At 43.0% G+C, this 27,580-nt stretch overlaps 1 protein-coding gene across 12 annotated transcripts in view; it reads right to left on the bottom strand.

Annotated features, from left to right (window-relative positions):
* The window catches only part of LOC134345363 (SPRY domain-containing SOCS box protein 1-like), a 368,280-nt gene that overhangs the window by 268,217 nt on the left and 72,483 nt on the right, over nucleotides 1-27,580 (bottom strand). The window contains exon 1 of one of the 12 annotated variants that reach the window (XM_063045899.1): nucleotides 24,154-24,202. The exons of the other annotated variants lie outside the window; for them this stretch is intronic. The gene's annotated coding sequence lies outside the window, so the exon portion shown is untranslated. Of the gene's footprint in view, nucleotides 1-24,153; nucleotides 24,203-27,580 lie in introns of those variants that run through there. 12 annotated transcript variants of the gene reach the window in all.

Below are 27,580 nucleotides of genomic sequence, written 5' to 3'. Positions count from 1 at the left end.
TAACTCCAAACCCATTCTCAGCACAATAGACAATAGGTGCAGGAGTAGGCCATTCAGCCCTTCGAGCCAGCACCGCCGTTCACTGTGATCATGGCTGATCATCCATAATCAGTACCCTGTTCCTGCCTTCTCCCATATCCCTTGACTCCACTATCTTTAAGAGCTCTACCTAACTCCTTCTTGAAAGAATCCAGAGAATTGGCCTCCACTGCCTTCTGAGGCAGAGCATTCAACAGACCCACAACCCTCTGTGTGAAAAAGTTTTTCCTCAACTCCGTTCTAAATGGCCTACCCCTTATTCTTAAACTATGGCCTCTGGTTCTGGACTCTCCGAACATCGAGAACATGTTTCCTGCCTCTAGCATGTCCAATCCCTTAATAATCTTATATGTTTCAATCAGATCCCCTCTCATCCTTCTAAATTCCAGTGTATACAAGCCCAGTCACTCCAATCTTTCAACATATGACATTCCCGCCATCCCAGGAATTAACCCAGTGAACCTACGCTGCACTCCCTCAATAGCAAGAATGTCCTTCCTCAAATTTGGAGACCAAAACTGCACACAATACTCCAGGTGTGGTCTCACCAGGGCCCTGTACAGTTGCAGAAGGACCTCTTTGCTGCTATACTCAACTTCCCTTGTTATGAAGGCCAACATGCCATTAGCTTTCTTCACTGCCTGCTGTACATGTATGCTTACTTTCAGTGACTGATGAACAAGGACACCCAGATCTCATTTTACTTCCCTTTTCCTAACTTGACACCATTCAGATTGTAATCTGCCTTCCTGTTCTTGCCACCAAAGTGGATAACCTCACATTTATCCACATTAAACTGCATCTGTCATGCATCTGCCCACTCGCCCAGCCTGTCCAAATCACCCTGCATTCTCATAACATCCTCCTCACATTTCACACTGTCACCCAGCTTTGCATCATCTGCAAATTTGCTAATGTTACTTTTAATCCCTTCATCTAAATCATTAATGTATATTGTAAATAGCTGGGGTCCAGCACCAAGCCTTGCAGTACCCCACTAGTCACTGTCTGCCATTCTGAAAAGGACCCGTTAATCCCTATTCTTTGTTTCCTGTCTGCCAACCAATTTTCTATCCATGTCAGTACCCTACCCCCAATATCACGTGCTGTAATTTTGCCCACTAACCTCCTATGTGGGACCTTATCAAAGGCTTTCTGAAAGTCCAGGTACACTACATCCACAGGCTTTCCCATGTCCATTTTCATAGTTACATCCTCAAAAAATTCCAGAAGATTGGTCAAGCACGATTTCTCCTTCATAAATCCATGATGACTCGGACCTATCCTGCTACTGCTATGTACTAACAACAAAAAATCTTCCTGGAAACTTACTAATCTTCTCTTTCTTCCTGGGCTTTCATTTGATGTAACTTTCTTGAAATAGATTGCAATGCAGGATCCTTAACACCATCAGTGGGGTCAAACTGGCAATTTCTGCTATGGTATTTTCTGCTATATTCAAACTAACAACTTCATGAAGGTAGCAACAATCTGTGACAGATGATCAAAGGTCAGAAGGTCAGAAGATGATCAAAGATCAATGGTCAGAAGGTTGGAGACTCTATAGTCAGGGGAGCAGACAGGAGATTTTGTGGACATGAGAAGGACACCCGCACGGTTTGTTGCCTCCCGGGTGCCAGGGTCCGGGATGTCTCTGACCGGGTGCACGACGTCCTGGTACGAGAGGGAAAGCAGCCAGAAGTCGTGATACGACATAGGCAGGAAGAGAGATGAGGGCCTGAAGTGTAAGTTTCGGGAATTAGGCAGAAGGCTGAAGAACAGGGCCTCAAGGGTGACGTTCTCAGGATTGCTGCCAGTGCTACGTGACAGAGATGGTAAGAATTGGAGGAGATGGCAGTTGAATGCGTGGCTGAGGAGTTGGTGCAGGGAGCAGGGTTTTAGATTTTTAGATCATTGGGATCTCTTCTGGGGAAGGTGGGACCTGTACAGATTGGATGGGTTGCACCTGAACTCGAGGGGGAGCAATATCCTGGCAGGTAGGTTTGCTAGCATGGTTCGGGAGGGTTTAAACTAATTTGCGAGGGGGATGGGACCCAGAGTGATAGAGCAGTGAAAGAAGTGCATGGAGTAAAGCCAGATCTAACATACAGAGAGGCATTGAGGAAAGAGAAGCAGAATAAACGGTGTAAAGACAGTAAGGTAGAAGGGCTGAAATGTGTGTATCTCAATGCAAGAAGCATCAGGAACAAAGGTGATGAACTGAGAATGTGGATACATACATGGAATTATGATGTAGTGGCCATTACAGAGACTTGGCTGGCACCAGGGCAGGAATGGATTCTCAATATTCCTGGATTTCAGTGCTTTAAAAGGGATAGTCTGGGTAATTATAGGCCAATGAGTCTTACGTCTGTGGTGGGAAAGCTGTTGGAAAAGATTCTTAGAGATAGGATCTACAGGCATTTAGAGAATCATGGTCTGATCAGGGACAGTCAGCATGGCTTTGTGAAGGGCAGATCGTGTCTAACAAGTCTGATAGAGTTCTTTGAGGAGGTGACCAGGCATATAGATGAGGGTAGTGCAGTGGATGTGATCTATATGGATTTTAGTAAGGCATTTGACAAGGTTCCACACGGTAGGCTTATTCAGAAAGTTAGAGGGCATGGAATCCAGGGAAGTTTGGCCAGGTGGATTCAGAATTGGCTTGCCTGCAGAAGACAGAGGGTGGTGGTGGAGGGAGTACATTCAGATTGGAGGATTGTGACTAGTGGTGTCCCACAAAGATCTGTTCTGGACCTCTACTTTTCGTGATTTTTATTAACGACCTGGATGTGGGGGTAGAAGGGTGGGTTGGCAAGTTTGCAGAGGACACAAAGATTGGTGGTGTTGTAGATAGTGTAGAGGATTGTCGAAGATCGCAGAGAGACATTGATAGGATGCAGAAGTGGGCTGAGAAGTGGCAGATGAGTTCAACCCGGAGAAGTGTGAGGTGGTACACTTTGGAAGGACAAGCTCCAAGGCAGAGTACAAAGTAAATGGCAGGATACTTGGTAGTGTGGAGGAGCAGAGGGATCTCGGGGTACATGTCCACAGATCCCTGAAAGTTGCCTCACAGGTAGATAGGGTAGTTAAGAAAGCTTATGGGGTGTTAGCTTTCATAAGTCGAGGGATAGAGTTTAAGAGTCGCGATGTAATGATGCAGCTCTATAAAACTCTGGTTAGGCCACACTTGGAGTATTGTGTCCAGTTCTGGTCACCTCACTATAGGAAGGATCTGGAAGCATTGAAAAGGGTACAGAGGAGATTTACCAGGATGCTGCCTGGTTTAGAAAGTATGCACTATGATCAGAGATTAAGGGAGCTAGGGCTTTACTCTTTGGAGAGAAGGAGGATGAGAGGAGACATGATAGAGGTGTACAAGATAATAAGAGGAATAGATAGAGTGGATAGCCAGCGCCTCTTCCCCAGGGCACCACTGCTCAATACAAGAGGACATGGCTTTAAGGTAAGGGGTGGGAAGTTCAAGGGGGATATCAGAGGAAGGTTTTTTACTCAGAGAGTGGTTGGTGCATGGAATGCACTGCCTGAGTTAGTGGTGGAGGCAGATACACTAGTGAAGTTTAAAAGACTACTAGACAGGTATATGGAGGAACCTAAGGTGGGGGCTTATATGGGAGGCAGGGTTTGAGGGTCGGCACAACATTGTGGGCCGAAGAGCCTGTACTGTGCTGTACTATTCTATGTTCTATGTAGAACTCAGCTACATTATCAAATTGCATCATGAATTCAGTACTGAACAATCTTTTTAAACACCCTTTTAAACTCCATTTTAAACAATGGAGACATACATACATGCCTGCATTATTTTTTTTTAAAAAACAGCTATTCCATTGCTTCTTCAAGTGTTGTGATTTTTGCTGCTATCATTGGGAAAAGTGAGAGCTAATTTAACACATTGATTCACAAGACTGTCAATAGCTGAACTAATTTTATTCTGAATTGCAAAAAGTGCACGCCACAACCAGAAACCCTGACAACTACTACATCTTTTTTAAGTGCAGTTAAGTACTCCTGATTCAACCTTCTTCTGAAATCATGTTGAAATTGTTGCACTTGTTGCTTTCTACTTCCTCTTCTTACAGCTTCTCATCTTCGTTCAAATTAAAATGCTAATAACAAATTCTCCCCACACCCGTTATTTAACCATTAGATTATATACCTTCTAAGACAGTGATCCATATAACTGACATTCATATAAAGCTTTGAAGGGAGGAATGTGCCCCAGGCCATTGCACAGAAATGTTAACTTCAAGTTCAAGTTCAATTATTACTCAACTATACATGAATATAGCCAAGTGAAACATTGTTCCTCTAGGGCCAAGGTGCAAAACACATTACCAACAGCACACAGCACACTGTAACAGCACATGGCACAAGTAGCACATATGGTTACACTTGTAAAAAAAAGTCACAAAAAAAATAGTAAAGCCCAAGTCCTGGAGTCCCATGACTGTAGATTCATGGCAAGTTGCACCGGTCCACCTTGTTCTTCCACTGAGTGAACACTGGAGGGCAGCACTGGCAAGAAATTTCAAAACCAGGCTCACCATGGATCTTTGGATAGATATCAACACACAGAAATAGGGTTTAAGGAGCCACTTTAAAGAGGACTGGGAAAAAGAGGTGGAGATGAAGTGGTGGGAATTTCAAAGATGAGAGAGAAGACAAGTGAAGGCATAGCCAATGCAAATCAGGGATCCACAAGGTCTTAGAATAGGAGGAGTACTGACAATACAAGAATGTTATGTTTGAGACAGTTGCAGAAACATGGACGGGTGATGTCCAAAATGGATTGAAACAAGAGAAAGGAGAATTAACCAGAAGGCAATGCAAACCAGTGATTGATCAACAGTACTCATTCAAAGTGAATTTATTATCAAAGTACTTGAATGTCACCATATATAACGCCGGGATTCATTTTGCCGCGGGCTTACTCAGCAAATCTATTAAAATAGGAACTATAGCAGGATCAACGAAAGATCAGTCAGAGTACAGGAGACAATAAACTGTGCAAATACAAACATAAATAAACTGCAATAAATAACAAGAACACAAAATAATAAGATAAAAAGTCCTTCAAGTAAGATTATTTTGGTAAACATCTCAATTATGGGGCTAGGTGATCAGACTTCCCTCACTTCGGGAAATCTGATCACCCAGCTGTACTTCTACTCCCTGAGTATAGGCAGAGACTGAAGACTGCAGTGAGCACCAAGAGGGTATGGATAAGGGAAGGAAAGGAGCACCTACAGGATTGCTTTGAATTGGTGGACTGGACTGTATTCAGGGATTCATCTTCGAACCTGGATGAGTATGCTGCAGTTGTTACCAACTTCATTAAAACCTGTGTGGATGAGTGTGTGCCAATAAAGACTTACTGTATATTCCAAAACCAAAAGCCATGGATGAACCAGGAGGGACGTCATCTGCTGAAGGCTAGATCTGTGGCATTCAAGTCCAGCAACCCAGGCCTGTACCAGAAAACCAGGTATGATTTGCAGAGGGCTATTTCAAGGGCGAAGGCACAATTTCGAAAGAAGTTAGCGGTGATATCAGCTGCACGGCAACTCTGGCAGGGTCTGTAAGACATTACTTCCTACAAAGCGAAACCCAATAGCATGAATGGCAGCGATGCTTCACTACCAGATGAACTCAACGCCTTCTATGCATGCTTTGAAAGGGAGAAGACAACTACAGCTGTGAAGATCCCTGCTGCACCTGATAACCCTGTGATCTCCATCCCAGAGGCCGATGTTAGGCTGTCTTTAAAGAGAGTGAACCTCACAAGGCAGAAGGTCCCAATGGACTACCTAGTAAGGCTCTGAAAACCTGTGCCAATCAACTAGCATGAGTATTCAAGGACATTTTCAACCTCTCACTGCTACGGGCAGAAGTTCCCATTTGCTTTAAAAAGGCAACAATTAGACCAGTACCAAAGAAGAATAATGTGGGCTGCCTTAATGACTATCGCCCGGTAGCACTCAGATCGACAGTGATGAAATGCTTTGAGAGGTTGGTTATGACGTACTGAACTCCTGCCTCAGCAAGGACCTGGACCCATTGCAATTTGCCTATTGTCACAATAGGTCAACAGCAGACACAATCTCCATGGCCACCTGGACAACACAAACACCTACGTCAGGATGCTGTTCATTGACTATAACTCAGCATTTAATACCATCATTCCCACTTCTCCTAATTGAGAAGTTGCAGAACCTGGGCCTCCGTACCTCCCTCTGCAATTGGATCCTCGACTTCCTAACCAGAAGACCACAATCTGAGCGGATTGGTGATAACATATCCTCTTCGCTGACGATCAACACTGGCACACCTCAGAGGTGTGTGCTTAGTCCACTGCTCTACACTCTGTACACACATGACTGTGTGGCTAGGCATAGCTCAAATACTATCTACAAATTTGCTGACGATACAACCATTGTTGATAGAATATCAGGTGGTGACGAGAGAGCGTACGGGAGTGAGATATGCCAACTTGTGGAATGGCGCCACAGCAACAACCCGGCACTCAACGTCAGTAAGACGCAAGAGCTGATTGTGGACTTCAGGAAGGGTAAGACGAAGGAGCACATACCAATCCTCATAGAGGGATCAGAAGTGGAGAAAGCGAGCAGCTTCAAGTTCTTGGGTGTCAAGATCTCTGAGGATCTAACCTGGTCCCAACATGTTGATGTAGTGATAAAGAAGGCAAGAAAGTGGCTATACTTTATTAGGAGTTTGAAGAGATTTGGCATGTCAACAAATACACTTAAAAACTTCTACAGGTGTACCGTGGAGAGCATTCTGACAGGCTGCATCACTGTCTGGTATAGAGGGGCGACTGCACAGGACCAAAAGAAGCTGCAGAAGGTTGTCAATCTAGTCATCTCCATCTTGGGCACTAGCCTACAAAGTACCCAGGGCATCTTTAGGAAGTGGTGTCTCAGAAAGGCAGCGTTCATTATTAAAGACTTCCAGCACCCAGGGCATGCACTTTTCGCACTGTTACCATCAGGTAAGAGATACAGAAGCCTGAAGGCACACAGTCAGCAATTCAGGAACAGCTTCTCTCCCTCTGCCATCTGATTTCTAAATGGACTTTGAAGCTTTGGACACCACCTCACTTTTTTATTATACAGTATTACTATTTTTGCACATTTAATAATCTATTCAATACACGTAATTGATTTACTTGTTTATTTATTGTTATATTATATTTTATTTATTTATTTAATTGTTTATTTTTTTCTCTCTCTCTCTCTCCCTCTGCTAGATTATGTACATCATTGAACTGCTGCTGCTAAGTTAACAAATTTCACGTCACATGCCAGTGATAATAAACCTGATTCTGATTCTGAATGTGGTTATCCCCTTTTATTCAATAGCCTGATGGTTGGGGAGTAGTAATTATTATTGAACCTGGTGGTGCAAGGCAGGAGGTGCTTGTAGCTATTTAGTAGCAAATAGAGTTTTAGAAAATCTCAAAACTATACAGAGAGGATGATGGAAGCTCGGTCTCAGCTGGAAGTAACAAATGCACTTCAGGAGATAACTGGATGGAGAAATATTTTTTCCTGTATCTAAGTTTTGTTCAATCTATCACAAAACCATATTTGACTAAGAACTTGTGAAAATATGAAAAAAATTGAATACCGTCATTTTCCAACTTGCTATAAAATCGACAGCAACACACAAAATGCTGGAGGAACTTAGGTCAGGCTACGTCTGTGGAAATGAATAAAGAGTTAGCGTTGTGTGTCAAGCTCCTTCATGAAGACTGGAAAGGAAGGGGGAAGAAGCCCGAATAAGAAGGTGGGGGCGGGGAAGGAGTACAAGCTAGATGATGATAGGTGAGGCCAGGTGGGTGGGGGAGGGAGGACAAAGTAAGGAGCTGGAAGGTGATAAGTGGAAAAGGTAAAGGGCTGGAGAAGATGGAACCTGACAGGAAGGGAGAGACACCAGGGGAGGTGATAGGCAGGGAGATGAGAGATGAGATAAGGGGGTCCAGTGTGAAGAATTGAAGAGGGAATGGGGAGGGAGAAAACTACCAGAAGTTTCAGAGAGTGGTGTCCATGCGATCAGGTTGGCGGCTACCTAGACAGAACATAAGGTGTTGCTCCTTCAACCGAGAGCGGCTTCATCGTGGAAGAAAAGGTAGCCATGGACCAACTTGTTGGAATGGGAATGGGGATTGGGAACCACTAAAATCCTGCATTCTGTTGACAGAGCAAAGGTGGTCAATAAAACAGCCCCCCAATCTACATTGGGTCTCACCATTTTAGAGGAGGCCACATCGGGAGCACTGGATACAGTAGACAACCCCAACAAATTCACAGGTGAAGTACTGCCTCACCTGGAAGGACTGTTTGGGACCCAGAACAGAGGTGAGGGAGGAGGAGAGTGGGTAGGTATAGCACTTCTTCCACTTGCAGGAATAACACTGTGTGTCCGACAGAGTGATCAGCAGCACTGGGGCTCCACAGGGGACGGTCTTGTCTCCCTTTCTCTTCACCATTTACACCACAGACTTCAACTACTGCACAGAGTCTTGTCATCTTCAGAAGTTTTCGGATGACTCTGCCATAGTTGGATGCATCAGCAAGGGAGATGAGGCTGAGTACAGGGCTACGGTAGGAAACTTTGTCACATGGTGTGAGCAGAATTATCTGCAGCTTAATGTGAAAAAGACTAAGGAGCTGGTGGTAGACCTGAGGAGAGCTAAGGTACCAGTGACCCCTATTTCCATCCAGGGGGTCAGTGTTGACATGGTGGAGGATTACAAATACCTGGGGATACGAATTGACAATAAACTGGACTGGTCAAAGAACACTGAGGCTGTCTACAAGAAGGGTCAGAGCCATCTCTATTTCCTGAGGAGACTGAGGTCCTTTAACATCTGCTGGATGATGCTGAGGATGTTCTACAAGTCTGTGGTGGCCAGTGCTATCATGTTTGTTGTTGTGTGCTGGGGCAGCAGGCTGAGGGTAGCAGACACCAAGAGAATCAACAAACTCATTCATAAGGCCAGTGATGTTGTGCGGATGGAACTGGACTCTCTCACGGTGGTGTCTGAAAAGAGGATGCTGTCTAAGTTGCATGCCATCTTGGTCAATGTCTCCCATCCACTACAAAATGTACTGGGTGGGCACAGGAGTACATTCAGCCAGAGACTCATTCCTCCGAAATGCAGCACAGAGCGTCATAGGAAGTCATTCCTGCCTGTGGCCATCAAACTTTATAACTCCTCCCTTGGAGGGGCAGACACCCTGAGCCAATAGGCTGGTCCTGGACTTATTTCATAATTTAGTGGCATAATTTACATATTACTATTTAACTATTTATTACTATTTTCTATTACTATTTATTATTTCTTTGACTATTACTATTTACTAATTACTAATAGTAATACTACTATTTCTATTTCTATTACTATTTATTATTTATGGTGCAACTGTAACGAAAACCAATTTCCCTCGGGATCAATAAAGTATGACTATGACTAAATGCCAGGAGGGAGATGAATGTGGAGGCATGAATAGACAAGGGAATCACAGAGGAGAGTGCAGGAAATGGAAAGTGGGGCAGAGTTAAAGATGTTTTTGCTGGTGGGGTCTTGCTGAAGATGGTGGAAGTTGCCGACAATCATGTGTTGGATACAAAGGTTCATGGCGTAGTAGGTGAGGACAAGAGGTACTCCATCTCTGTAAAGGGAACGGGAAGATGATGTGAGCCCAGAGGTCTGGAAAATGGAGGTGATGTGGGTGAGGGCAACATCAATGGTGGGGGAAGGGAAACAGCATTTTTTGGACGAGGAGGACACCGCTGATGTTTTGGAAGGTAAAGCCTCATCCTGGAACCAGATGCAGTGGCGATGAAAGACCCGAGAAACAGGAATTGCATTCTTACAGGAGGCATGGTGGGAAGAGGTATAGTCAAGATGGCATGGGAATCAGTAGGTTTATGAAATACATCAGTAGATAGTTTGTCTCTAGACGTGGAGACAGAGATCAAGAAAGGGAAGAGAGGTGTCAGAAATAGACCAAGTGAACTTAAGGGCAGCGTGTAAGTTGGAGGCAAAGTTGATACAATTGATGAACTCAGCATGCTGCAAGAAGCACCCCCAATGCAGTCACGAATGTAGCACAAAAAGAGTTGGGGAGCATTACCACGGATGGCTTGGAGTAGGGATTGTTCTACATAGCCAACAAAAAGGCAGGCATAGGTGGGGCCCATGCCTACAACTTGAATTTGGAGAACATGCATGGAGCCGAAGGGGAAATTGTTGAGTGTGAGGACCAGTTTTGCCAGACAGAGGAGGGTGGCAGTGGAGTGGAACTGGTCAGGTCTGTTGTCAAGAAAGCAGAGAGCTTTATGGCCTTCTTGATGGAGGACGGAAGTGTATATGGACTGGACATCTATAGTGAAAATGAGACAATCAGTTCCAGGGAACTGGAAGTTGTTGAGAAGATCGAGAGCACATGAAATGATATGGATGTAGGTGGGAAGGGATAATACAGTAGTTTCTTCTTATCACAATGGGGTAATAGTTACTTCCACACAAAATACTGGCTCCCAGGAAGGACACATGGCTGTAACAGTGGGTCTCATTGAGCACATGATAGAAGAGTCAGAGGGCAGCAGAGATCATGGGGAGGGCGGGAGGGGTGGTGGGAGCAGTGGTTATTTCTAGTATCTGCAGATTTCTCTTTTTTGTACTTCACACAATCACATCTAACAGAAGACTAGTTGGTAGTCATTTTCACAGCAGCCTGTATCCTCTTTGATCCAGGTTCAAACTTATCCAGGCTGATTAGATATTGATTAGGTTCTAATATTGAGGGGGGAAATCACAACAATGTGTTAAGTCAATATAATCAGCTCTCCCTGAGATACGTTACACAAGAGCTAGTGTGCAAAAAGTATGTCTTTTAGTTCAAATGCAAGATACTTAGCCCTGCAGGCTGAAATCTCAATAAGGTTGATAAAAGTTTGTTAAAGGCATGTTGACTGAAAATGGCAAACACTTAATTCTATACACTAAACCTTCAACTAGAACACGAAATTCATTAAAGGTAAACAAAATACAGGTGTCCCCCGCTTTTCAAACATTCGCTTTACGAAACCTCACTGTTACGAAAGACCTACATTAGGTCCTTGTTTTCGCTAACAGAAGGTGTTTTCACTGTTACGAAGAAAGGCAGCGCGCACGAAAAATATCAGCGCGCGATAAAAAAGGCAGCACGCGCCCTGAGCAGCCACTCTCCCCCAGAACTGCATTCTCGCCGGCATTGCGTACACACGTGCCTGTGAGCAGCCGTTTGCAAGATGAGTTCTAAGGTATCGGAAAAGCCTGAAAGAGCTCGTAAGGGTGTTACACTTGGCGTAAAACTACACATATTTAAGTGGTGAACGAAGTAAGCACGACGTGAGTTTGGCTTGTGGAAGCTGATGAAGATGATGTTGAAGAGGTTTTGGCATCCCATGACCAAGAACTGATAGATGAAGAGCTGATGCAACTGGAAGAGGAAAGGATAACAATCGAAACCGAATGAGTAATGATAAAGTACGACTTTAATTTTGCAAGGGTACGTCGGTTCAAGGCATATTTGCAGGATGGTTTGAGTGCTTACAAAGAACTGTATGATAGAAATATGCGCGAGGCTAAGCAGTCAAGCAAGCCTTCCACATCAGCCACAGCAGACGACGAGCCTCGACCTTCAACATCAAGGCGGGCCGTCATAGGAGAAGATGAACTGCCTGCCCTAATGGAAACAGTCAACACCCCAGTGTCCCACCACCCCAACCTCCAAGCCGCGGACAGATACCGATTCGCGGAAAATGAAGCGGTAGCCAGGAGGCATCCAGCACATCTTTAAGAAAAAAGCCGAAATCAACATGCTAATTAATTAGGTGCCGCCCGGCACGTAATTGTCGGCCCAGATCAGAGACGATTGTTGGTTGCGTCGCCTCCGATCTGGACCGACATTTACGTGCCAGGTGGCACCTAATTAATTAACTTGTTTATTTCAGCTTTTTTCTTAAAGATGTGCTGTGTGCCTCCCGGCTACCGCTGTACCCCTGCATGCTTCGCGGCAATGTATCGGTCGCTGCCCGAGGGTGGGGGCCACTGCACCACCCAAACACCGACGACTCAGCCCAACACACCATCAGTGTGCTCGCTGTCTTCCTGATTCCCGTAAGTGATACTCCACTGTACATAAATTATTTCTAGTTTATATCGGCTGTGTATTTTTATGTATTACTTGGTATGATTTGGCAGCTTTGTAACTTAAAGGTTACTGGAGAGAGTGTTTTTGCCAACAGCGCTTGCGTGAGATTTTCAGTACGGAGAACAGTGCCGGCAATGATTGTGGAAAAGTATTTCTGCTTTACATAGGTTGTGTATTTATCATATCATTCCTGCTTTTACTGTATGTTACTCTTATTTTAGGTTTTAAGTGTTATTTGGCATGATTTGGTAGGTTATTTTTGGGTCTGCGGATGCTCACAAAATTTTCCCATATAAATAAATGGTAATTGCTTTACGACATTCTGGCTTATGAACCGTCTCACAGGAACGCTCTACCTTTGGATGGTGGGGGAAACCTGTACATGATAATCTCTGGTGATCAACAAACTGGTTAATTAGTGAGGAAAGAGGCAAAAAAAAAAGTATGAGCTTATACCCAGATACCCAGTTCTACATTTAATGAGAAGCTAGAGTTCAATCTGCCTAATGGAGAACCATCAACTTCAAGAGGAACAAGCTTGTCTCCAAACTAATCTACTGGAGCACCAATTTAAGACATGGCTTTGACTAATTTTCCTTTGAAGGGTTGTCATTAAAGATTCTAAGATTCAATTCATTTGAATCTTTGCATAGCGATGTTAACATTGCAGAGAAAAACTGTATCCCAAACAAACCCTTATGGCATGAATGTTCAGAGGAGATATGGTAAATGAAAAAAGCATGATAAAAGCAAACAAAAATTATGCAAAAATAGCCCAAGATGTGTATTATGTGGGCTATTTTATGGTAAGAATGTTAGCAGTTTCCTAAAGTATACATACGGAGCATCAAGGGTGGCCGTAGTGAGTTGTGCACAAAGAATGCAGGGGTAGGGAGAGAGACAGAAAACTGAAACTGGAGAGCAGAAAGTTGTGACATGAAGACAGTTCCCCATGCAGTAGCATTTGAATATAGTGAATAGTGAAGGGAAGGGACTTTTCAGGAGGTTATTGGAGAAGCAGGTAAAGAAATTGTTCCATGCCATTATTTTGGCATTAATATATTTTGTGTTAATTTGACCCTGTTTATGAAAAGTACTTAAAAAGTAAGAGCTTTAGTGGTGAAGTACTATAGTGGTCATTGTTAGGTTTCCCCAGTCTCTGGCCATGAGGAGCTCAACATTTTCATTTCCAGCACAGTCCCTCCTATAAGTATGTTGTAAGTTCAGAAAGTGCTTAGCATATTGCACATCAATTTTCAGCTGTGTATTTAACACTCAAAAGGACAAATCACGGTTCAACATTTTTTCCAGCTGCAGGGGAGGATTGCTTTTGAACAAACGGATACTGCAATTACAGGAGAGGATTCGGGAAAGTGCTCCCAAGAAGCTCAACAATTTATGCAAGCTCTTTATGCTGTGAATAAATAAAACAGAATTAGAACCACAAGATTAATATTTTCATAACTTTCAAAGATGGCACGTTACTCTACTGTTGTCATTATTTATGAAGTGCAAGAATGAAAATCCTGTCAAAAATAAAACACAGAGAGATGAATTACCCTAAGGCGCTAACTCATCATGAAATATGAATACAAATCACTCTGTCCTAGTTAATTAGATTTTCAAAAATAACACACTTAGCTTTTGGACGTGTGTGAACAAATTTCTAGCCCATCACCTCTGAAACAGAGAAAGATTTGGATAATGTCTTCAGAAGTTAGGGACAGGAAAGTGGATGAGCTAATCAATATTGTTAATGTATTCTTGCTATTGTAAAGGATTTAAAATTGAGAGCTCTGATTGCTCTAGAATAAACAGGATATCGCAAAAGCAAATGGCAAGACACAGCCTGTAGTAGTGATGTATATGGAATCGATGGCTGGGGAAAAAAAATCAAGACTTATAATGCAGATCAAAAGTATGGTTTCAGGCTTTCCACTGTTGAGTAGGAAAAAGTTGACACAATTCATTTGAGGCAAAATATGGGAAACAGAAAATTACACAGTTAGAGGCAAGTACAAAAATGTACCTAATTAAGCTGGGTACATGTATACTTCTGCATCCGATTTTATAATAGACATCATAGTAATCCAAGAATATTCAATAAAATATTATATAAACACCAGAAAACCAACTCCTACATTACAAATTTTGTGTAATTGACGATAAAACATAGTAAGTCAACATTATTTCATTTATCTGAAAATTTGCATTGATTAGTTTAAAGTAATAGCATACTTCAACATTTCAATCATTCCATGAAACCTACAAGAAATAGCAAATCAAGGAAGATATTTTCTCATCTTTTCATCAGATGAAATGCCTTAGTATTTCTATTAATGAAAAAGATGCTGTTTTTCTTCCAGAGGTAGATTTTATATATATATATATATATATATATATATATGTATATATATATACACACACATATATATATAGTATCAAGAACTTAAATGGTAAAGCACATGAATCATTTTGCAGGTCAGGGAGTTTCTAGGCAGCAATAGCAGTTAGCAGAACTGCTGTGTCAGAGCCAGAGACTGGGGTTCTGTCCAGATGCATCTTGCATAATCTCCCTGTGACCATGTGGGTTTCCTTTGGGTTCTCTGGCTTCACCCCACATCCCAAAGGCATGTAGGTTGGAAGGTTAATTGACAACTATAAATTGCTCCAGGTACGTGTGTGAGTGGGAGAATCCATCGGGAGTTTGAGAGATTAATTTAGGATTAATGTATACATGTCATACCTGAAGGGTCTGCTTCTATATTGTACGATTCTGTGACTTCTGTTAAACTGCTAACTGCTTCCCTTTACACAGATGCTGCCTATCTTCCAGATCTTTTCCAGCATTTTCTGTTTTTATTTAAAATTTCTAGAACTTACAGGTTTTTATGATTTTCATAGGATGAACTGCTTTTCGTAATTAAAAATGGCGAAATCACTGGTACGAAATTCGAACTTCATCCATCTGGTTCAATATTGCTTTAAAATTCAAATTTGATAAAAGTGAAATGTAACGATTTTGGAAAATACTTCATTATCATGTCTGACAATGACAGGAAATATATTGTTTGATTAAGATTCTTGTTCATTTAAATAATTAATTACGGGTTATATATAAAAGTATGTAAATGGCATATGTCATCACACAGCATCGTACGTGAGTGTCTTGCTAAAAGTAAAACTAAGAACATACACAAATTATTCCCAGCTTCGTGTTTTCCTTTCAATTAGTTTTTATGTTTTGGAGTTATAAAACATAACAATCCCTAAGACCCAAAAGTTCAGATACAGGTTTCCCCCGCCATCTGAAGGTAGAACGTTCTTATGAAATGGTTTGTAAGCCGGAATGTCGTAAAGTGAAGAAGCAATTATCATTTATTTATATGGGAAAAGTTTGTGAGCGTTCGCAGACCCAAAAAATAACCTACCAAATCATGCCAAATAACACATAAAACCTAAAATAACAGTAACATATAGTAAAAGCAGGAATGATATGATAAACACATTGCCTATATAAAGTAGAAATACTTTTCTACAATCATTGCCGCAGTGTCCACCGTAGCGAAAATCTCACGAAAGCGCTCTCAGCAGAAACACTCTCTCCAGTAACCTCTAAGCTATGAAGCTACCAAATCATACCAAATAACACATAAAAATACACAGCCTATATAAAGTAGAAATAATGTACATACAGTGTAGTATCACTTACCGGAATCGGGAAGACATCGAGCACACTGATGATGGTGTGTTAGGCTGAGTCGTCGGAGATCGGGGTGGTGCAGTGGCCCCCAACCTCCGGGTAGCGAACCGATACTGATCCGCGGAGAATGCAGTGGTGCAGCGGTAGCCAGGACACACCCAGCACAGCTTTAAGAAAAAAGCTGAAATCGCCTCTGATCTGGGCCGACATTTACGTGCCAGGCGGCACCTAATTAATTAGCTTGTTTATTTCGGCTTTTTTCTTAGATATGTGCTGGCTGCATCCCGGCCACCATTGCATTCCTCACGGCAATGTATCAGTCCGCAGCTCAGAGGTTGGGGTGGTGGGACACCGGGGTGTCATCTCATCGTCATCTGTTTCCATCAGGGCAGGCAGGTCATCTTCTTCTATGCCTGTCTGCCTCGATGTCGAAGGTCGAGGTTTGACGTCTGCTGTGGCTGATGTGGAAGGCTTGAAAAACGACAGTATGCTTGACTGCTTAGCCTCGCGCATTTTTCTATCATACAGTTCTTTGTAAGCACTCAAACCATCTTGCAAATATGCCCTAAAACTACGTACCCTTTCAAAATTAAAGTCATACTTTTCTGCAATCATTGCAGCAAAAATCTCACACAGTTGCTTCACGTTCAGTTCCTGGACGACTTCACTTTCAGTCCGTTCGCTACTGCGTTCGGTTTCGGTTGTTATCCTTTCCTCTTCCAATTGCATCCGCTCTTCATCTATCAGTTCTTGGTTATGGGATGCCAAAACCTCTTCAACATCATCTTCGTCAACTTCCACAAGCCAAACTCACTTTGTCCTTACTTCGTTCACCACGATCGAAACACATAATTATGTCTAGTTTTACGCTAAGTGTAACACCTTACGAGCTCTTTTAGGATTTTCCGATACCTTAGAACTCATCTTGCAAATGGATGCTCAAAATAAATCGAGATAAAGCACTGATGCTCACAGGCATGTGTTTAACATTTTAAGAAAAGTTTTCTTACTTTTCTTACTTTTTAAACTTTTTTTAACTTAGGTTATTTGTTGTATTTTTTTTCACGGTAACACGTTGAAGCTGCACCCTCTCTAACATGCTGGTGGAGAGTGTTTTATTTGGGTTTTTAGCGCTGGAAATAGTTACATTCGGACACGTCTCATTAGCGGGGCAGCAGTATGGTCGCATTGTTTATTCCAGGGACCAGCTGATTGTGCTTATGCCGGCCGGTTTAGCAAACAGAGCGGCAGACACCCCATCTGAAATCTGGAGGAAAACACACAGAGGATGCAGAGGGGGATCAAAAAGGCGAGGGAAGAGGACCGGGTCGAGACAACAGAGGCTTATGGAGAAGAGAAGTTATAAGCCGTGTCTCCCCTCTCTCATTATGGGCAATGTGAGATCGCTGGGTAATAAAATGGACGTGGCTGCACGAGGACATACCCGATCAAAACGTTTCCATACAGGGCTTCCAGACCATTCGGGCTGACCGGAATTGCACTGAGAGCGGTAAGCGTAAAGGAGGGGGGGCTTGCTGTTCTGGTAAACAACAGATGGTGCAATCCTGGTCATATTACGATCAAGGAACGTGTTTGTAGCCCGGATATTGAACTTTTTGCTGTTGGACTCCGGCCATATTATTTGCCAAGGGAAATCTCACATGCATTTGTGGTTGTTGTGTACATCCCTCCCTCTGCCAACCCGACGTTGGCGTGTAACATCATTTACACCGTCACAGCCAGATTGCAAACCCAGCACCCGACTGCCCTCATTACCATCTCGGGTGACTTCAACCATGTTACCATGGCTAGAATACTGCCCAACTTCACGCTGTATGTGATCTGTACAACCAGAGGGGAGAGGACTCTGGATTTGATGTATGCTAACGTTAAGGATGCATACAGCTCCTCTCCCCTACCCCCATTGGAAAGGTCAGATCACAACCTGGTGCATCCAAAACCCTGCTACGTGCCTCTGGTGAAGAGTAAACCTGCAACCTCGAGAACAGTGAGGAAATGGTCAGAGGAGGCTTATGAGGCACTCCAGGGTTGTTTTGAGGTGACAGACTGGCAGGCACTCTGTGAGCCACACGGAGAGGATATTGATGGGCTCACAGAGTGCATCACTGATTACATCAGCTTCTGTGTGGACTGCAATGTTCCAACAAAAACTGTCTTTTGTTATTCAAATCACAAGCCATGGGTAACAAAGGACATTAAGGACATCCTGAACACTAAAAAGAGGGCATTTAGAGATGGAAATAGGGAGGAGCTGAGGGCAATACAGAAGGACCTGAAAACCAGGATCAGGGAGGCTAAAGACAGGTATAGGAGGAAGCTTGAGTGGAAACTCCAGCAGAACAACATGAGAGGGGTCTGGAGGGGGATGAGGACCATCACTGGGTTCCGGCAAACTAGCAACAGAGGAGCCGAAGGCAGTGTGGACAGGGCCAATGAACTTAACCTGTTCTTTAACAGATTTGACATTGTGACCCCTGCCCATCCCCCACAGGAGCCACTGTTGTCGGCCCCCAACCAACACATATTCCACTTTCCCCTCCTACCCCTCCTCACTGTCCCCCACCCTGCTCTCATGACTATACCCCTTCCCCACACGAAACTACCACGGTGGGCTTCACGGCTGAATAGGTGAGAAGACAGCTGAAACATCTCAACCCAAGCAAGGCTGCAGGACTGGATGGTGTCAGTACCAGGGTGCTCAAAGCCTGTGCCCCTCAGCTATGTGGAGTACTTCGCCATGTCTCCAACCCGAGCCTGAGGCTCCAGAGGGTTCCTGTGCTGTGGATGACGTCCTGCCTCGTCCCTGTGCCGAAGACGCCGCGCCCCAGTGGCCTCAATAATTACAGACCGGTGGCATTGACCTCTCACATCATGAAGACCCTGGAGAGACTTGTTCTGGAACTGCTCTGGCCTATGGTTAGGCCACATTTAGATCCCCTCCAATTTGCCTACCAGCCCCGACTAGAAGTTGAGGATGCCATCATCTACCTGCTGAACCATGTCTACGCCCACCTGGACAAGCCAGCGAGCACTGTGAGGGTCATTATTTTTGACTTCTCCAGTGCATTCAACACCATCCGCCCTGCTCTGCTGGGGGAGAAGCTGACACCGATGCAGGTGGATGCTTTCCTGGTGTCATAGATTCTTGATTACCTGACTGGTAGACTACAGTACATGTGCTTGCAACACTGTGTGTCCGACAGAGTGATCAGCAGCACCGGGGCTCCACAGGGGACTGTCTTGTCTCCCTTTCTCTTCACCACTTACACCTTGGACTTCAACTACTGCACAAAGTCCTGTCATCTTCAGAAGTTTTCTGATGACTCTGCCAAAGTTGGATGCATCGGCAAGGGAGATGAGGTTGAGTACAGGGCTACGGTAGGAAACTTTGTCACATGGTGTGAGCAGAATTATCTGCAGCTTAATGTGATAAAGACTAAGGAGCTGGTGGTAGACCTGAGGAGAGCTAAGGTACCGGTGACCCCTGTTTCCATCCAGGGGGTCAGTGTGGACATGGTGGAGGATTACAAATACCTGGGGATACGAATTGACAATAAACTGGACTGGTCAAAGAACACTGAGGCTGTCTATAAGAAGGGTCATAGCTGTCTCTATTTCCTGAGGAGACTGAGGTCCTTTAACATCTGTCGGACGATGCTGAGGATGTTCTACGAGTCTGTGGTGGCCAGTGCTATCATGTTTGCTGTTGTGTGCTGGGGCAGCAGGCTGAGGGTAGCAGACACCAAGAGAATCAACAAACTCATTCATAAGGCCAGTGATGTTGTGGGGATGGAACTGGACTCTCTCACGGTGGTGTCTGTAAAGAGGATGCTGTCCACGTTGCATGCCATCTTGGACAATGTCTCCCATCCACTACATAATGTACTGGTTGGGCACAGGAGTACATTCAGCCAGAGACTCATTCCACCGAGATGCAACACTGAGCGTCATAGGAAGTCATTCCTGCCTGTGGCCATCAAACTTTACAACTCCTCCCTTGGAGGGTCAGACACCCTGAGCCAATAGGCTGGTCCTGGACTTATTTTCTGGCATAATTTACATATTACTATTTAATTATTTATGGTTTTATTACTATTTAATTATTTATGGTGCAACTGTAACAAAAAACAATTTCTCCCAGGATCAATAAAGTATGACTATGACTATCACTCAGCAATGCTGGCTAGAATGCAGTTCCAGGGGAGGAGCTTGGCTACTTGGGGCGCCGCTACCTCTTTTCATGCACTGCCTTTTATCGCACGCTGCCTTTTATCGTAACAGTGAAAACACCTTCTGTTAGCGAAAACAGGTACCTAATGTAGGTCTTTCATAACAGCGAGGTTTCGTAAAGTGAATGTTTGAAAAGCGGAGGACACCTGTATCATTGAATGGTCATTGGACCAAATGGGACCCAAGGTTAGGTCAGTATGAAAGATTGAGTCTGCAAATCAGAAGGTGTGGTGAGAGTGGAGTGAATTGGTGATTACTGATGACCAAAATTAAGACCAAGAAGTGTTGGTGGTGGAGATCTGTCCTCTGCTGTGGGCCTCACTCATTAAGTCTGTTGAAAGAGATCAGAGACCAGGTTTACCAGATGGATAAATCTAGTGCTGGATTTCACCAAGTGAGGTCCCAGCTGACTGGATTGCAAAGATTTGTTTTTTTTACCCCGGGAGAGCCTAATTGCCATTATTCCAACTTGCTCCTATTCCCTGAAATTCTCTAAATACCCCTGCATTCTCTCAGACATCTCACCTCTCCCGGAAGATCCGGGAGTCTCCCGCATATCGGTAGTGGCTCCCTGAAGCCCGGAAATTATATACAATATCCTGGAAATAGATTTTTTTGAGAGGGAGAGGGAGCATCCTGATTGGTCTCCCTTGGTGCTAAATGATATGAGTCATTTGCACCTTTCCTCATTCCCTGTCACGCCCACTGTTGAACTTGAACGCACGCGAGGTCAATACGCACGCGTCATCCATGTCAGCGCGGGAAGAAGATCAACTCCTCGAGCTTGCAAATGACGGCGGGCTGAAAAGTATGTTTGACATAACATCTCTGCCGGCATTCTGGATCAAAGTCAAGGCTAAATATCCTGAGATAGCCACGAAAGCACTGAAAACGTTGCTTCCATTTCCAACACATATCGCTGCGAAGCGGAGTTTTGTGCAATGAATGCAACGAAAACTAAATTGCGGAATAGACTGGACATGAGGAACCCCCTTCGAGCATTGCTGTCTCCCATCACCCCTCGACAGGACCGTCTTGTTGCAGGGAAACAAGCTCAGGGCTCCCACTGATTCAGCAATATTGGTGTGTTGCAATGATTTTATATGTTCATACGAGGAAAATATGCGCTGTGTGTTTAATATCCAAACATTACTTAACATGTTATGATGCTATTGACTTATCACCTATATTCCGGTCATGATTAACACCTCCCCCCACCCCCCCGTCGGCCGGTCCGCAAGAATATTGTCAATATTAAACCAGTCTGCGGTGCAGAAAATATTGGGGACCCCTGCTAAGTAGACCTATCAGTTTTCTCTGTGGGCGGGCTTTACAGTCAACCTCAAAAATAATGATAGTGTTGCTCGCTGCACGGTTTGCAACAGTGACTTTTCTATTGCCCATGGTGGGTTAAAATGTAAAAGACATGTTGAGGTGAGTTTAACAGGTGTCGTTACAGCATAGCTAACGTTATTTAAACTAGCTGGCTGGCTGCTAAGGAGCTACGCTATTGCTGTCCTACGTGATGAGGCCAAACTCCCTGTAGACTTGCTTAAAGTTGCAATAGAATAAACATGATAGTATAATATATGTACATATTTTAATGTCACATTTGCTGCATATACCCAACTTGGTTTACAAATTAGACAAAATCACTAAACAGAGTATTATATATACTCTTGGAGGTCAACCGTGGGGCGGGGGGGTGCTACCTTCCTGAAATGGTGGTGATACCTCCCTGAAATGGGTTTTTGCAGGGTGGGATGTCTGTTCTCTACATAACTGAGGCAGAAATTACTGACACACAGGGTGAACTGGGACCAAATACACCCCACTGTATTTCAGAAGTTACATAATTCGACATGGTAATATGATCACATTCGATTCTAGGGGATAAGATAGCAATTTTCAAACTCACAGCCATAAAAAAGCAGGGGACCTCAGTAACGTCTCAACCAAAGTTTCAGCAAACCAATCATACTTAGTTTTGTTAGTCAATAAGTTTGCCATGACAGTCACTCATTTGGCTGATCACCGATGATGATGTCAGGATATGCTCTTTTCACAGAAGCAGAATACCAGGCCAGCACTTTAGCTTACCAAAATACCCAAAGTACAATGTGCTAAAATTTAGAAACAATGATTATCTTATGACCCAAGCTGCACTTTAAACTGCTGAGCATTTTAATGATGAACTAAATCAAAACAATTACAAGCAAAAACATTATTCAAAAGATATTCAATCACAGACAAGAGAAAATCTGCAGATGCCGGAAATCCAAGCAACACACACAAAATGCTGGAGGAACTCAGCAGGCCAAGTAGCATCTATGGAAAAAAAGTATAGTCATTGTTTCGGCTGAGACCCTTCAATCAGGACTGGTGTCAAATATCAAAAGATATTTATTCATTTTTAGTTAACTAGTTGAGAAGTAAACTGAAGAGTCTAGTCTTTCAGACTAAAAGCCTGTTCTCAGCATATGTATCTGGATGCGATTGCAATGTGTGCAAAGGCTCCACTACACCGAGATGGGAAACACATTTGGATGAATCACAGAAATACCTAGCTCAAGACTCGCTTAGACTCTAATGTAGGTACAGACCGTTATACGCCATGAATTGGGCCACAACATGTAATGACCATCTGTTATCACTGGTTGAAGAAATTAAGAGCTTTTACTCTTGAGAGTTCAAGTTCAAATTTTAAAGTAAGTTTATCATCAAAGTACATATATGTCACCATTTACAACCCTGAGATACATTTTCTTGTAAGCATTCACAGTAAGTACACAAAACACAGTAGAATCAATGAAAGACCGTGCCTAATACAATGGACAACAACCAATGTGCAAGTACAAAATGAGAGAAAAAAAACAAAATAGTACTAATAAAAATATGCAGTAAGTATCAAGAAAATTAGTTATAGAGCCCTTGAAACTGAAGCAATAGACTGTGGGAACAGTTTAGCGATGGGCTGAGTGAAGTTGAGTAAAGTTAACGCCTCTGGTTCAAGAACCTGATAATCACATAGTCAATGATCAATCTTCCCAGCAACAGGAAATGATAGGCAAGAAGTAAATTTGCCAATGAGGTGAAGTTGCTGAAACCAACAGACTTTGCTTTGAAACAGACCACGTTGTCAATTTCTCCTCTACCCACTTATGCCTTAGACCATGGGGAAATAATTTAAGTACTGTATAAAATCCATACTTTTGCTGAATTTTGAGCAGATAGATGGCAGATGAAATTTAATGTGCTAAGTGTAAAATATTATATTTTGGAAGGAGAAATGAGAAACTGCTCTATGAACTGCAGGGCACTATTCTAAAGAAGGCACAAAAACAGAGATCCAGCTGTACGTGTACATAATTAATTGGAAGTGACAAGAGTAGATTGAGGAAACATTCAGGGAAGTCATGAGGAACTCTTCTAAAGTACATATTCAGCCATAACTAACTGTTGTGTCCTGTTCTGGTTGTCACACCTGAGGAAAGTTGTAAACATGTCAGAAGGAAAGCTGAGATACTTATGGAAATTATTTCAAAGATGAGGAACTTTAGCTGAATAGATAGACAAGGTTGTTTCCTTGGAACAGAGGGTGTCGCAAGGGAGATGGGATAGAGGCATTAACATCATGAAGGGCAGAGGCAGAATATAGAGGGAGAAGTTATTCCCATTCAGAAAAGGGTTGAGAACTGGGGTGGGGGGTGCATGGAATTAAGGTGATTTGAAAAAGAACCAAAAGTGATAGAAGGAAAAACATTTTACTCAGTAAGTGGTTAGGGTCTGGAATGTATTGGTAGGAAAGAAGATTTAATACTTGCATTCAAAATGGATGCGTATCTGAAAGGAAAGGATTAGCAGGACAGTGGGGAGATCGAAAGGGAATGAAACCAACTGGATTTCTCTTACTCTGACTTGGTGTGGCTTCCTCTTCGGCTGTAACAATTCTCTGATGTCACTCCATAAAACTGGCTGAGAAACCCCGACCCTACAGAAATGATCCCTGGAAACCCAGTGCTCTGACACTGCCCGAACAGAAGAGAGGAATAAATGATATTTGACAACTCTCTTTTTATCTCAACTAATAATCTGTTATCAAGATCTCTGTCACCCTGTAATTAAGTTATAATTCATCCCATTGCTCAATAATGTTACAAACAATATTCATCCATTGAGGTATTGCAGGAAATTATTTACAAAATCTAACATCTCTGTCACCTGCCTTCATTAATATTTCATTTCCAAATTTCCCTTTATTCCTGGAAAGAGTTGCGAGCTAAAAAATGGGCATTTTATATGGTGGGTGAGAATGTTGGGTGCAGGGAGGCTTAGACACATCCAGCCCAGGTCTAGGTGTTGGCCATTTGTGTTGTGGGTCACAGCGTAGATACACAAAGTTGTTTGGAGTGTACTCCATCAGTGAAACTTAATATCTTCCCTCCACTTGATTTCACATTTGACCTGTTACTAACCTCTCATCTCCACCAAGCTCTTCACTTTTTCCACGCAAAATTGTTTAGGCTGACTGCATCATCACGCTAAACCCAACATGTTCTGTCAGTGAACATTCTCTTACTCAGCAATGACTGCCGCCTTCCTAGTCTACTGACTCATTCTCTGAAAAGCCCCTGATCACAAACATTCAAGAACTATTTTCCTTGAGCACTGCTGGCTCTTGGTTTTCTTCCCACTTGCTTCCAACGAAGTGTTTTCTACCCAATGTAAGCAGCAAATACAAGAACTCAATAGCACTCCACGTAATAAAGCCCACCTGAAAGTGGTGGGAGCTCACTATCAGCCAATAAATTGCACAAGAGAAAACAAAGTCTAAATAATGACTTGTAGTTTGCTTCTTTCATAACTTCCAGTTATCTGAAAACAGCTTAAAGTCAATTAAATATTTCTGCCGTGTTATCATGATTCCAGAGGAGATGAAGCATATACAGTGGCATGCAAAAGTTTGGCACCCCTAGCCAAAATTTCTGTTATTGTGAATAGCTAAGCGAGTAAAAGATGATCTGATTTCCAAAAGGCATAAAGATAAATATGACACATTTCTTTAATATTTTAAGCAAGAAAATTCTTTTATTTCCCTCTTTTACAGTTTCAAAATAACAAAAAACAAAAAGGGCCCAAAGCAAAAGTACTTAGTAACACCCCCTTTGGCCAGTATCCCAGCTCGTAAGCACTTTTTGTAGCCAACTAAGGGTCCTCCAATTCTTGCTTGGGGGATTTTTGCCCATTCTTCCTTGCAAAAGGCTTCTAATTCTGTAAGATTCTTGGGCCGTCTTGCATGCGCTGCTCTCTTGAGGTCTATCCACAAATTTTCAATGATGTTTAGGTCAGGGGACTGTGAGGGCCATGGCAAAACCTTCAGCTTGCGCCTCGAGGTAGTCCATTGTGGATTTTGAGGTGTGTTTTGGATCATTATCCTGTTGTAGAAGTCATCCTCTTTTCATCTTCAGTTTATTTTACAGATGGTGTGCTGTTTGCTTCCAGAATTTGCTGGTATTTAGTTGAATTCATTCTTCCCTCTACCAATAAATGTTCCCTGTGCCACTGGTTGCAACACAAGCCCAAAGCATGATCGATCCATCCCCATGCTTAACAGATGGAGAGGTGTTCTTTTCATGAAATTCTGCACCCTTTTTTCTCCCTTTGCTCATTGCGGCCAAAAAGTTCTATTCAAAAGGTTCAATTAATTCAGAATGAATTCAATTAAATACCAGCAAATTCTGGAAGCAAACATCACGCTGTCTGTAAAAAAGCCGAAGATGAAAAGAGGATGGCTTCTACAACAGGATAATGAACCTAAACACACCTCAAAATCCACAATGGACTACCTCAAGAGGCGGAAGCTGAAGGTTTTGCCATGGCCCTCACAGTCCCCTGACCTAAACCTATCCCTGAGAATCTGTGGATAGACCTCAAACGAGCAGTGCATGCAAGACGGCCTAAGAACCTCACAGAACTAGAAGCCTTTTGCAAGGAAGAATGGGCGAAAACCCCCCAAGCAAGAATTGAAAGACTCTTAGCTGGCTACAATAAGTGTTTACAAGCTGTGATACTTGCCAAAGGGGGTGTTACTAAGTACTGACATGCAAGGTGCTCAAACCTTTGCTTTGGGCCCTTTTCCTTTTTTGCTATTCTGAAACTAAAAGATGGAAATAAAAAGTCTTCTTGCTTAAAATATTAAGGAAATGTGTCACCTTTAACTTTATGCCTTTTGGAAATCAGATGATCTTTTACTCAGTTAGCTATTCACAGTAACAGAAATTTTGACCAGGGTGCCAAAACTTTTGCATGCCACTGTAATTGCTGCACAGCTGCATTCTATAAACAGCGGTGATAACTGCAAAATCCCCTGTTTGCAGGCCATAGCTAAAGTAACAGCAGAAGCCCAGTCAAAACGGAAAGCAACTACGAATTGGTGAAGTGAAGAAGAAATAAGCAGTGAAGGGGGTCCAGGAGTTGAACAGAAGCACTTCTATCTACAAAAATGTTTCAGAGTTATACAAATTGAAATTGTAAAATTAACACTAGTTTCAAAAAGTAGTGTAAAATTAACAAATAAAAGCTGAATTTACCAAGACTAGAATACACAAGAATTTTTTTAAATAGCTTAATATTATGGCAAATATGAAGAGGTAAAGACATAACAAATTGTAACATCACAACACTTGGACATTATTTTAATATTTAAGTAATACTTTCTGAGATGTAATCTCAGACAACAGAGGGGAAGTGGTGCACCTTTAGGGGAAGAACCAGGCAATGGGATGAACTCCACTGTGCTCTGTGGGAGAAGTGAGAGAGGTGTACCAAGAGTACCGTGCATGCATGAGGTTCTAGTGTAACAAAGTGATATTATGTCTTTACAGACTTAAAGATACTGAAGATGAATAAACTTAAATGTTCTGAATATCTTATATTTGCATTAGAGTTTATTCCTTGACATTTATATGTTCTTAATCAGGAGATCAGGGGTCCCCAACCTCTTTTGCACTGCGGACCTGTTTAATATTGACAATATTCTTGTGGACCGGCCGACCCGGTGGGGGGAGGGGGGGCAGCGGGTAGGTAACGTTGCCAATGGACAAGAGTAGCAGTGAAATACATTGTGTTTACCCAGAGAAAGACTACAATGACCATGAAGCCTTGCGCGGGCACCAGTGCGCATGCGTAACCTGCGCATGCGTGCGCCTGCCGATTTTTTTCTGCAAATTGTTTTTGGTGATTCTGTTTGGGGGGGGGCAGGGTGTTAATCACAACCGGAATATAGGTGATAAGTGGCTAATACGCTCAATTTCGTTTCTAAAAGGGTTCATCTAACAAA

This window comes from Mobula hypostoma, chromosome 4 (genome assembly GCF_963921235.1).
Source record: "Mobula hypostoma chromosome 4, sMobHyp1.1, whole genome shotgun sequence".
Lineage (NCBI taxonomy): Eukaryota > Metazoa > Chordata > Chondrichthyes > Myliobatiformes > Myliobatidae > Mobula > Mobula hypostoma.
This window is presented reverse-complemented; position numbering and strand designations above follow the sequence as displayed.